This window comes from Apteryx mantelli, chromosome 11 (assembly GCF_036417845.1).
Source record: "Apteryx mantelli isolate bAptMan1 chromosome 11, bAptMan1.hap1, whole genome shotgun sequence".
NCBI classification, from domain to species: Eukaryota; Metazoa; Chordata; class Aves; order Apterygiformes; family Apterygidae; genus Apteryx; species Apteryx mantelli.
The window spans coordinates 1,814,767-1,824,200 of NC_089988.1; the positions used below are offsets into that span (position 1 = coordinate 1,814,767).

Below are 9,434 nucleotides of genomic sequence, written 5' to 3' on the forward strand. Positions count from 1 at the left end.
GACCCCGGACCATCACCACACAGACACCAATATGAGGAGTGGCAAAATGGCGTTTAATGAAGCGTGTCCTGCTCTTTTATAATGCTGTAAAGCCCCGCCTTCTTTTCCGGCAGCAGTGCTCCGCCCGTTACGACCTTCCCATGTTCCGCCCCGCAGTGCCTCCCTGCTCATCCTTTTTCCTCCACATCTCCCCCTCTCCCATCAACGTTGTTTCGTTATATCGAGCGGGACGCAACAAAACAAGCGAAAGTGAGCCCATCTTATTCCGGCAGCTGGACGACAGCAATGGCGGACGTCATTGACCGCATGGCAGACCTACAGCAGGCCGCTGGGCGGAAGCTTGCGTTGGTAGCACTGCTGCTACTGCTCAAGGTTACTGTATGTGCGGTGTGCCGCGACGGGACCGCCGTCGGGTGGTTACTTGCGTTACTAGCTTCGTGATCAGAGCTGTGTGCTGCTTCCCCTTTTCCCGATTCTTAACGCAGGCGATGTCCTTGTCTTCGTCGTTCAGGGAAAACCTTAAAGGCATAGGCGGGATTGCTCATTTCCAACAGACTATATCCCCCCCCAAAGCCCAGCCATTCCTCCAGAATTTCTCCTTCTTGTTGTCGAGCAATCCAGACTCGGCCCGCTACTTTCAGCAAGGCTTTCTTAACGCAGCTCAGTATTACACACAAGCATAAGCCTATAATTATGAGGATTAGCAAAATGCGCAAGCCTTCAGCGAGCAGTCCTATTAGCCACTGTGGTAGATTGCCAAACAGGTTAGTTAGCCATTCGTCTAATGGCGTTTATTGTGGGCTGCGTGCAAGCTTACATACAGGTGCACTTCGTTTCCACCCCTAGGCTGCGCGTCACACCGCGTGATCTTCCGCTACGCCTAGTCTACCGCTTCTCATGCAAATATCTTGTCTAGAACCTCTTTTTCCTGTACTATTAATTGATATACTCTATGCTCATGTCTATCAAGCAGTTAAGCCGTACATGCCGTAAGCAATAATTCAGAATTAGCAAGCCGCAGCATATCGCTATTACTACTGTGAGTGCTATCAAGCCTAGTGTTATAAGCCATTTCTAATCAAACCATGACAAGATCCACGCCCCTGTGTTGACTTGTTCCCCGTCAGGAAAGTCTCTGTCGGCCCCGCCTCGGGGTTGAACGGGATGCAGTAGTGAGCTGCTCTGTGCGCCTGTGCTCATCTCCTCCAGTATGACTCTGCGGTCCCCGGAATCATGAAGCCGGCGATAAACATCAATGCAGCCATGCAGCAGCATCCCGTCTGGCGTCGCCCTGTTCAGGACGGAATCTCACCAAGAATGATTAGTTACACCCCAGACCCTCCCGTACGTGCATTTAGGTCAGGTTTTATGCATTTCATTGGAACCCATCTTATCTGCTCCTCCCGTTTTACCGCAGCCTACCCTCTTCCCTGTGATATCCACAAGAGAAGCAACGCTGTGGTCCCTTTCTCATCTGGTCCACCGCCGTGACAAGAGCCTGCGCTGCTGCTGTTCCCTGATTCTGTTTTTGCAGTACTGTGCGGATGACAACCGAAAGTGGTGCTCCTTTAGGGATCGTTTTCAGGATGTCCTGCGTCATGGCGTCACTATGCTGCCAGAGGCACTCCATCATGACCGGACCCTGGGCCTCAGGGGGCAAGTCTGACTCTGCAATGGCCCGCTGGAGCCTGTCACAGAATTCAGTGAAGCTCTCTGCGTGTGTCTGTTTTATCTTTGTCCAGGGTGGCTCTACCTTTACTAGCTTCCCGAGTTCTTCATACACGGCCCGCGAAGCCTCTGTTGTGGCCATGACCTCCCGCCTTATTTCCTCTAATGCATGCAATAGGGTGTCGACCGGGGATGTTGTTACTTCTTCTCCGCCCTTTGGCTTCCCTTTCGGCTGTGTCTCTCCTATTGCACACCCCCGCAGCCTGCGCGTAACTTCTCGCAAGCCCCCGCCTTCCTCGTCGCTGCTATCTTCTCCGCTCTCCTCCTCAACCGGCAATCTCACCCGAACCTTCCTCCCTCCTTTCAAGGTCGAACTCTGGTCTCTCCGCTCTGATGGGCCGTTACCCTTCCTCCCTCGCTGCAGTGCCTGACTCTCCCCGCCTACAGCACCCTCCTCTGCCGGGGCCCACGGCAGCAGGGTCCTATCTTCCTCACTAAGCGTCTTCCTCAAAACTGCGCCAGGCACGCAATCCTCGGGTTCGGTCCCGTCGACCCCCCATCCCTCTCTGTCTTGTGCGAGATCTTGCCAGGGATACACCGGAGGCGGCTCCTGGGATTCCACCGGTAGGATCACTGGAACCTCCCCGCCCCCACTCTCCCGTTCTTTCGCCGGGGCCTCCCCCACGCTCCGCAGGAGCATTCTTATCAGCCCCCACACCTTTAACTCCCTCGCGGATCCCCCGTTCATCGGGGACTCCGCCAGCGCTGCTGTGCATTGCAGCCACAGTTCCTCCCGCAGAATCTCCATAGGAGAAGTAATCGCTCCCTCCTTTACGAGCCTCTCTACACACGCTCGTATCGCGCTCGCCTTCAGCGGCGCCCGCCATTCCTTGGCGCAGGCCATCACTACCTTACATATGGCCTCCATGGTTCCGGATCCGGATCCCTTCCTCACGCTCCCGGTGCCTACGCCGGCCGAGCCGCCTCCTCGGTATCACGTCGGGGTCACCACTTGTTACCGTTCTCGTTCTTACCGAGGAGGCACGGGGCCTTCTCCCCAGACCCCGGACCATCACCACACAGACACCAATATGAGGAGTGGCAAAATGGCGTTTAATGAAGCGTGTCCTGCTCTTTTATAATGCTGTAAAGCCCCGCCTTCTTTTCCGGCAGCAGTGCTCCGCCCGTTACGACCTTCCCATGTTCCGCCCCGCAGTGCCTCCCTGCTCATCCTTTTTCCTCCACAACTCTCCTAGTGAGAGGGCTCTCAACCTCGAGGAGTTCCCTTAACCCAGCGTCCCAGGAAAAGGGGAGGGGGGGATACTCACGGTCCAGCCGGAGAGGATGGTCAGGTCACGTTCCCGTCCCTGCTCAAACTCTCCTAGCTCCCAAGTCTCTTTTTATACGGCTGGGGCTCTGGGCAAACACTGCTTTTGCTGACTTTTAGCAAGTTTCGCAATCACAGGACTGTTTGTTTGTCTGCTTGGGAGGACCCTGCTAGCGAGGCAAGACCACAACACCTCCGTATTGTTTCTTCCCTCCCCCAGGGTCCGTGCAGATTCCAGGTGGCAGACTTCACTTCTCCAGTCTTGTTAATCATTCCGCAGCCTTGCGCATATCAGTCCTTGCACATATCGGTTGGTAGACTTCTTTAGTCCTGTTAAGTCCTCTGTTCAACAGCTTTGTGCCCGTCAGCTCTGGTGCTATCAGTTCTTCTGCATATCAATTGACAAACTTCAGTCCTGTTAACTCTTCACTCGCCCGTCAAGCATGCACATCAACAGGTAACCTAGTGCTCAGCCCACAGCACTGCTCAGTTGGCAACAGCACCCATGAACAGGTCGTTCTGTGGGGAATGGTTCCACAGCACCTAGATGTTTATGGGGTGAGTCTGTGGTGTCGCTTCTCCTCTGTCTGGAATTGTCAGTCGTGGGGTCGTTAGACGTTTGCCCCCAGGCTGCAGCAACCCCACAGTGTGGTGGCTCCAGCCGTGATGCACCCGGGGTTCCTTAACTCCTGGGATCACCCCAGAGCAAACCCCTCTTCTGTGGGCTGCACCATCCAGAGTCCCACGCTTGCCTGTGTGGTGCCTGTCACTCCACCCCTTGACACTGTCAGACACAAGCATTTATTTCAGAAGTCAGCTAATTCCCCTTGGTGTGCAGTGGGCGGCTTTTGGGTAAGCACAGTATACTGGGGAAATGCGCACTGCTATTAATAGACGCCAAAAGCAAAGCATGCCCATTTGCAGTAACACGTAAACAACTGTTAAAAATAACAGTCTTAATCCTAATAGCAACATGATTGGTCTGGCCTATTGACCCAAATTCAGTGAATCCGAGTGTTGTTCCAGTTCAATATGTTAACACAGAAATCTTATTTCCTTTAATTGCAGGCATTTCTTTCCTGCACCGAAAGATCAGTTTGTTCCCCAAGCTGGAATAGTTCCCTTTAGAGGAGCTTCAAATAGAGTTGGTCACCTTTTTTTTATTATTCTTTTTCCGTATTTCCCTGTCTTCTCTATAGGAAACAGACAACTTTAACTTCAGATCAACAGCTGTTACATTTATGCTTAATTTTACCATCTTTTTCTCTTTCTTTCCTTTCCTTTCATCAAGGGAAGGTGTTAGCCCCTTCCTTAGGATCATCAATTTTTACAAACACTAGAATACAGCTGTTGAGTTTCGTTATCAGCCTGGTATGCGTATCCCCTCATTCTTAGGTCTGCCATCTTCCTTTGATGTTACTTCTCTCCTGGCTCCTAGATTCATTCTATTATTTAGATACTTTTAAAAAACACATTACTTAGCCTAACAATTCTACCACTCTTTCTGGCTGCTTCTTTTCAAGTTGTTGCTCTTCAGAGGGTCATTCTGTAAAACCCAAACAAAAAGTAAACCCTACCAAGGCAATTCGGTTGTTATAGTTTGGTTTTAACTGTAACTGCTGAAGCTATTTCTTTTAAGGTTACTCGGTTACATCCATCTATTATTCACATTTGAACAGGGGTTTTTTTTTATTGATTTTTCTTTATGCTCAGAAACTTTTACTACAGCTTGGGGCATTTTCCAGCCCCTGCTGGTTTCTGGTGTACTTAAAGATGCTGTTTTTTCGCATTCGAGGTCTTTTCTTGTTTCCTAACTCTGCCCCTGGGGCTCTTATCTGCAGAGCCTGATCTCCACCCTGAGTCCTCCTGTGCCTCAGTGCCAGGCAGAGCAGTTATACTGGCCAGGGGGGCAGAGCGTTTCTCACGGTCTTGTGAGAAACAAGCTGCCCAAGCCCGGTCCTGCTTTCCACCCAAAGCCTCCCCTGCTTCGCTCCCTCTCCTCTTCCACCTCTCTCTTTCACGTCTGTTTTTCTTCCACATGGTGGACTCCAATTGGCTGACAGAGCCTTCAGTGAAATCCAGACCCGCCCCCCTCCTCCTGCCAGCCAATAGGCAGGTCGCAAATCAGCAGCTGCCTATGGGAATGAGCTAGGGGAGGAGTCACAGTGTTGCGGTGTCCAGGTGGTGTGTTGTAAAGGTGAGGTTACAAAGTGTCCATTTAATCGGGGAATGTGGGAACAGAAGAGAGAGCCACACAGCTCCTGGGGGTCCCGGGCGATGCTGGGGGCCGTGCTGCTCTTGGGGATCCCAGACCCGGCTGTGTTTCTGTATAAAAGTCTGGAAAAGTCTTGATGCAAGCCCCTAGAGAAGAGGGATTTTCCTGAGCACTCAGAGAAACCCATGCAGGACCCAGGGGTGTTGAGGGAAACCCATCTCACCCACCCCCAAGCCCACTGCTCTCCCTGGAGACTTTCCTGGTTCCTCAGGCTGGGAACAGGAGGGGGTGTGGGGGCACAGCCATGTCCCAGACTAGCCTCCTTCAGGCCTTCAGCTTCACAACGTGTCACAGCTTCAAATGAGCTCTCTAAAGCAGCACTTCCCATGCCCCTGGTGTGGAGAGAAGACTTTGGGTAGACAAACAGGAGACAGGGGAGAGAAAGGGCAAAGACACCAGGCTGCAGAGCTGGGGCTCCCAGCATCACAGAGGGGCTGCCACAGGCTCAGGAAGCAACCCAAAGAAGTAAAGGAGTCCTTCCTTTTGCAGTGACTTGGAAAGCCACATCTCTCACAGTATTCAAGGCAAATGGAGTCTCCCTTCTGCAAGATTTGCCCCAAAACTGTGCAGAGATTAGGAAGAGCAGGAAGGCTGGTTGTAGGGATGCTCTCAAACTTCAGCAGCTGCAGAGCTGGGAGCTGGTCATCTCACAAACTTGGGAGTGAGTCAAAATGCACGTCCTGAGGCATCGCACTGCCTCCTAGACTCTGCACTGGAGCCTGGACAGCAGCACTGCAGTGTGTGGGCGTGTCCTCAGAAGCCCAGAGTCATAAAATGTGAGAGATCCAGGATGTCGGGGCTGTACAGACCCGGGAGAGCAAGGGTGCCTGTGGGGAGGAGGAGGGCAGGGGGCTGAGGAGCGTACCCAGGGGAGAATTCTCGCACAGCCCCAAGGTGACACTGAAAAGCACAAGGACCAAATGAGGCCCAGGGATGAGAAATGGCTTTCCTCAGGCTCAGCCAGAAGGAAAGATGGGCAAACTTCATGGGAAATGGGAAAACTTCCCCACATTTGCTACCTGGCCTCGCCCATGGCTTTGGAGCCTGGCAGGCTCCAGGGTCCTGGATAAGGGCCTCTGGATGATGTGTGTTAAGGCTATGTTTGCTCTTCTCTGGCATAGCATCTCTAGCTCAAGCACTGCCAACTAAGAAACCTTGCCGAGCACTTTTAAAAGCAGAGATCCTGCCTTGGTGCCTAAAGGAGGAAAGCTACGTCCTGTCCCACATTGTCCTGCATCCTGCTTCCACAAAAAGAGGGGCCCACAGCAGAAACCAGTTTTGAGGCTCACCAAAGCATTTCTCAGCCTGTGGCCATGCTTTGTGCTGGTTCATCCCACATGCCTTGGATCCTGTAAAAACGCCAACCCCCAAACCCCAGATTCCTGCACAGGTCTGCCCAGTGCAGTGACCTGTCAGTGCAGGGGCGCAGAAGTGACTTCTCCAGTGCCCCATTTGAGATATTTCATAGTCTTTGACACTGTCTGGAGACATTCCTGAAGGATTTATCAGAAAATTATGGAAAATAACTGCAGTGAAGGGAAGTGATGGCTTTCCAGGATGTGAGGGGAAATCTCTCTGCTCTCTCCCTGGCTGTGCCATCTCCATGGCAGTGACCTACAGAGCCCCCAGATGACATGAGCTGAGGTCACAATGGGACGTGCCACATCACAGGGAGGTCTCCCCGGTGTCGTTGTGGGGACCCTCACTTCCCTGTGAGGCCCAGGCACTCCTGGGCACTGCTCACACCCTCCCCATGGCTGCCCTTCCTAGTGGCTCCACGGCAAGGAGAGGGGACAGGAGGCAGTGGGACCACGTTGGGGCCCCTCACCAACAGACGGAGGAGCAGGGGCATGTTGGAAAGGAGTTTTGGGTAATGAGATGGGAAGAGCATCCTGTTTCTCTGGCTGGAAAGGTGAAACGAGAGCAAGAGGGCAAGCGAGATGGAGGACTGCTGGATGGACACCATCAGCCAGGACCACAGCTCCTTGTCCCCTGTGCTCCTGCGGCTCTCCACCGAGGGTAAGGGCTTTGGGAGATCCTTCCCGAGGTGTCGCACAGAGACTGTTAACTGCCAAAACTGCTGTGGATCCCGGGCTGTGGGGGTGCCTGGACAGGGCTGGGGGCTGCTGCGAGAGCCCTGCCTGAGGGTCCCCTCTGGCTCGGGGGACAATGTGGCAGCCAGGACTCCTGGGTCCTGGGGATGGGGCTGTCCTGAGCCCCAAGGCTTCTGTGCGGCCAGCTCCATCGCCTCTTAGGGTGGGGGGGGGGAGCATGGGAATCCATGACAGGTTTTCCTGGGAGTGGGTCCTCTTTGGGGTCTGGCTCTGAGAGGAAAGGGGTCCTGCATCCCAGACGCTGAGGTGGCCTGCAGCTCCATGGGGCTCTCAAGACCCTGCTGGAAATGTCCGTATATGATAATAAAACCTTCACCTTTCAATAACCCCAAGTCCTCTGGGTGTTTGGGAAAAATCTCTCTTCCTTCCCCCTCGATCCTTTTATGCTTCCAGCTTGGCACAGCATGTTTTGGGCTCAGAGATGCCATCTTTAGATGGCCACAGCCCCCGTCCTCCTGCAAATTGGGCTCAAACCTCCGCACCCAAAAGAACATACATTGGAGAGAGTAGATTGGAAACAGGCAGAGGTGCAATCCTCATTCAACAGGTCCTGGCTGACGCCAATGTCTTTTCTCTGAGCTGGGGTGGGCAGTGCGGGGGTGAGCCCAACACAGCCATCTCCCCCAGCCCCCTCACGACCCCACACCACCACTCCCTAGCCGAGCCCTGGGGCTGCCGTGGGCAGGGGGCCAGGGCAGGAGGGGGAGAGGACACTGCCCTGCCCTGCCCTGCCCTGGGGGCAGCAGGATGCTGCCTGTGGGCTCCGGCGCCACGGCCAGCCCCAGGGCCCCCACGCCGGCACCAGGGCTGCCACCAGCACAGGCCCCAGCGCTGCCCCCCCACACCCCGCACGGCCCCCGGGGCGCAGGGCAGCCAGCAGCCCCGCGGGGCCCCTGCCCCACAGTCCAGCACCGCCGGGGCAGCGGCCACACCCCGGGGCCCCGCACTGCCCGCCCACACAGCACCGCGCTGCCCCCAGGCCCCGCCGCGCCCCGCGCTGCCGCCCACAACATGGCGCCCGACCGCGGGGGAGGGGGCGGAGCTGGCCGCCAGGGCAGGAGGGCCCAGCGTTGCCATGGCATCGCCCCAGTGCAGCCCTCCTATTGGCTGTCAGGAGGAGGAGGGCGGGCATCGATTTCACTGATGGCTCTGCCAGCCAATTGCAGTCCAACATGTGGGGAAAAAAAGACGTCAAAGAAAGAGGTGGAAGAGGAGCGGGAGCAAAGCAGGCGAGAAGCGAGCGGACGAGAGCGTTTGGTGGGGGCTGCGGGCGCGTTCAAATGGCGGCGGGTGCCCTCCCGCCGGAGCGGGGCAGCAGTGCTGGCGACGGGGCTGCTTTGCTGCAGGAGCTGCAGCAGGGGCTGGTGGGGCCGTGAGCAGGGGCCAGAGCGACGTGGGCCAGAGCGGGGAGCTGCCCTGCAGCCAGACGTGGCGGCCTGCCGCGAGCAGCTGGGCCGGGGCGGCTCGGTGGGGTTTGGGGGCAGGAACCTTTGGCCCTGTGGTGGCTCTGGGATCCCTGTTAAAGCGTTTCCCTGAGCTGCTGCTGCCAGCGCAGCCCCAGGTGCTGCTTCGAGGTGCGTTTGGGAGGTGCTGGGCAAAGTGTGAGCAGGCTGCTGGTGTTGTCGCGAGGTGCCCTTCCCAATGGTGTCTTCTGTTGTGAAAACTGCATTTTGGAGTGGCTCTGAGAGAGGCTGTGCCCGCATGTGATGCCGTGCCTTAGCTGTTGTTTTTTCTCCCTGCCTCTTGCTTTGCGCCGAGACCTGTGAGCCTGGCAGCAGGGTGAAGGGTGTTTGCAGAAAAGCTCTGTAAGTGTGAGCTGTTTTGCTTGTGTCATGCTGTCATGCTATGAAGGTTCGATAGCAACGACTGAGACAGTAATATAATAATAATAAAAAAGATGTTTATTTCCTCACACAAGTTCTTGGATTAGTAACATCCATTAAAATAATGCGATTACTAATTTAGGAAGGATAACACAAAACCATCAGTTACTAATTTAGAAAGGATAACCTGAAACCGTCGATTACTGCGTTATTAATTGGAAGGACTG

At 54.9% G+C, this 9,434-nt stretch overlaps 1 long non-coding RNA gene across 1 annotated transcript; it reads right to left on the reverse strand.

Moving 5' to 3' along the window:
• Nucleotides 1–1,029: 1,029 nt before the first annotated feature.
• Nucleotides 1,030–2,759, reverse strand: LOC106498451 (uncharacterized). The gene is made up of 2 exons (XR_010885353.1): nucleotides 2,579–2,759; nucleotides 1,030–1,291 (listed from the first exon to the last, which is right to left on the reverse strand). It is a non-coding gene; the product is annotated as an uncharacterized lncRNA (long non-coding RNA).
• Nucleotides 2,760–9,434: the final 6,675 nt, after the last annotated feature.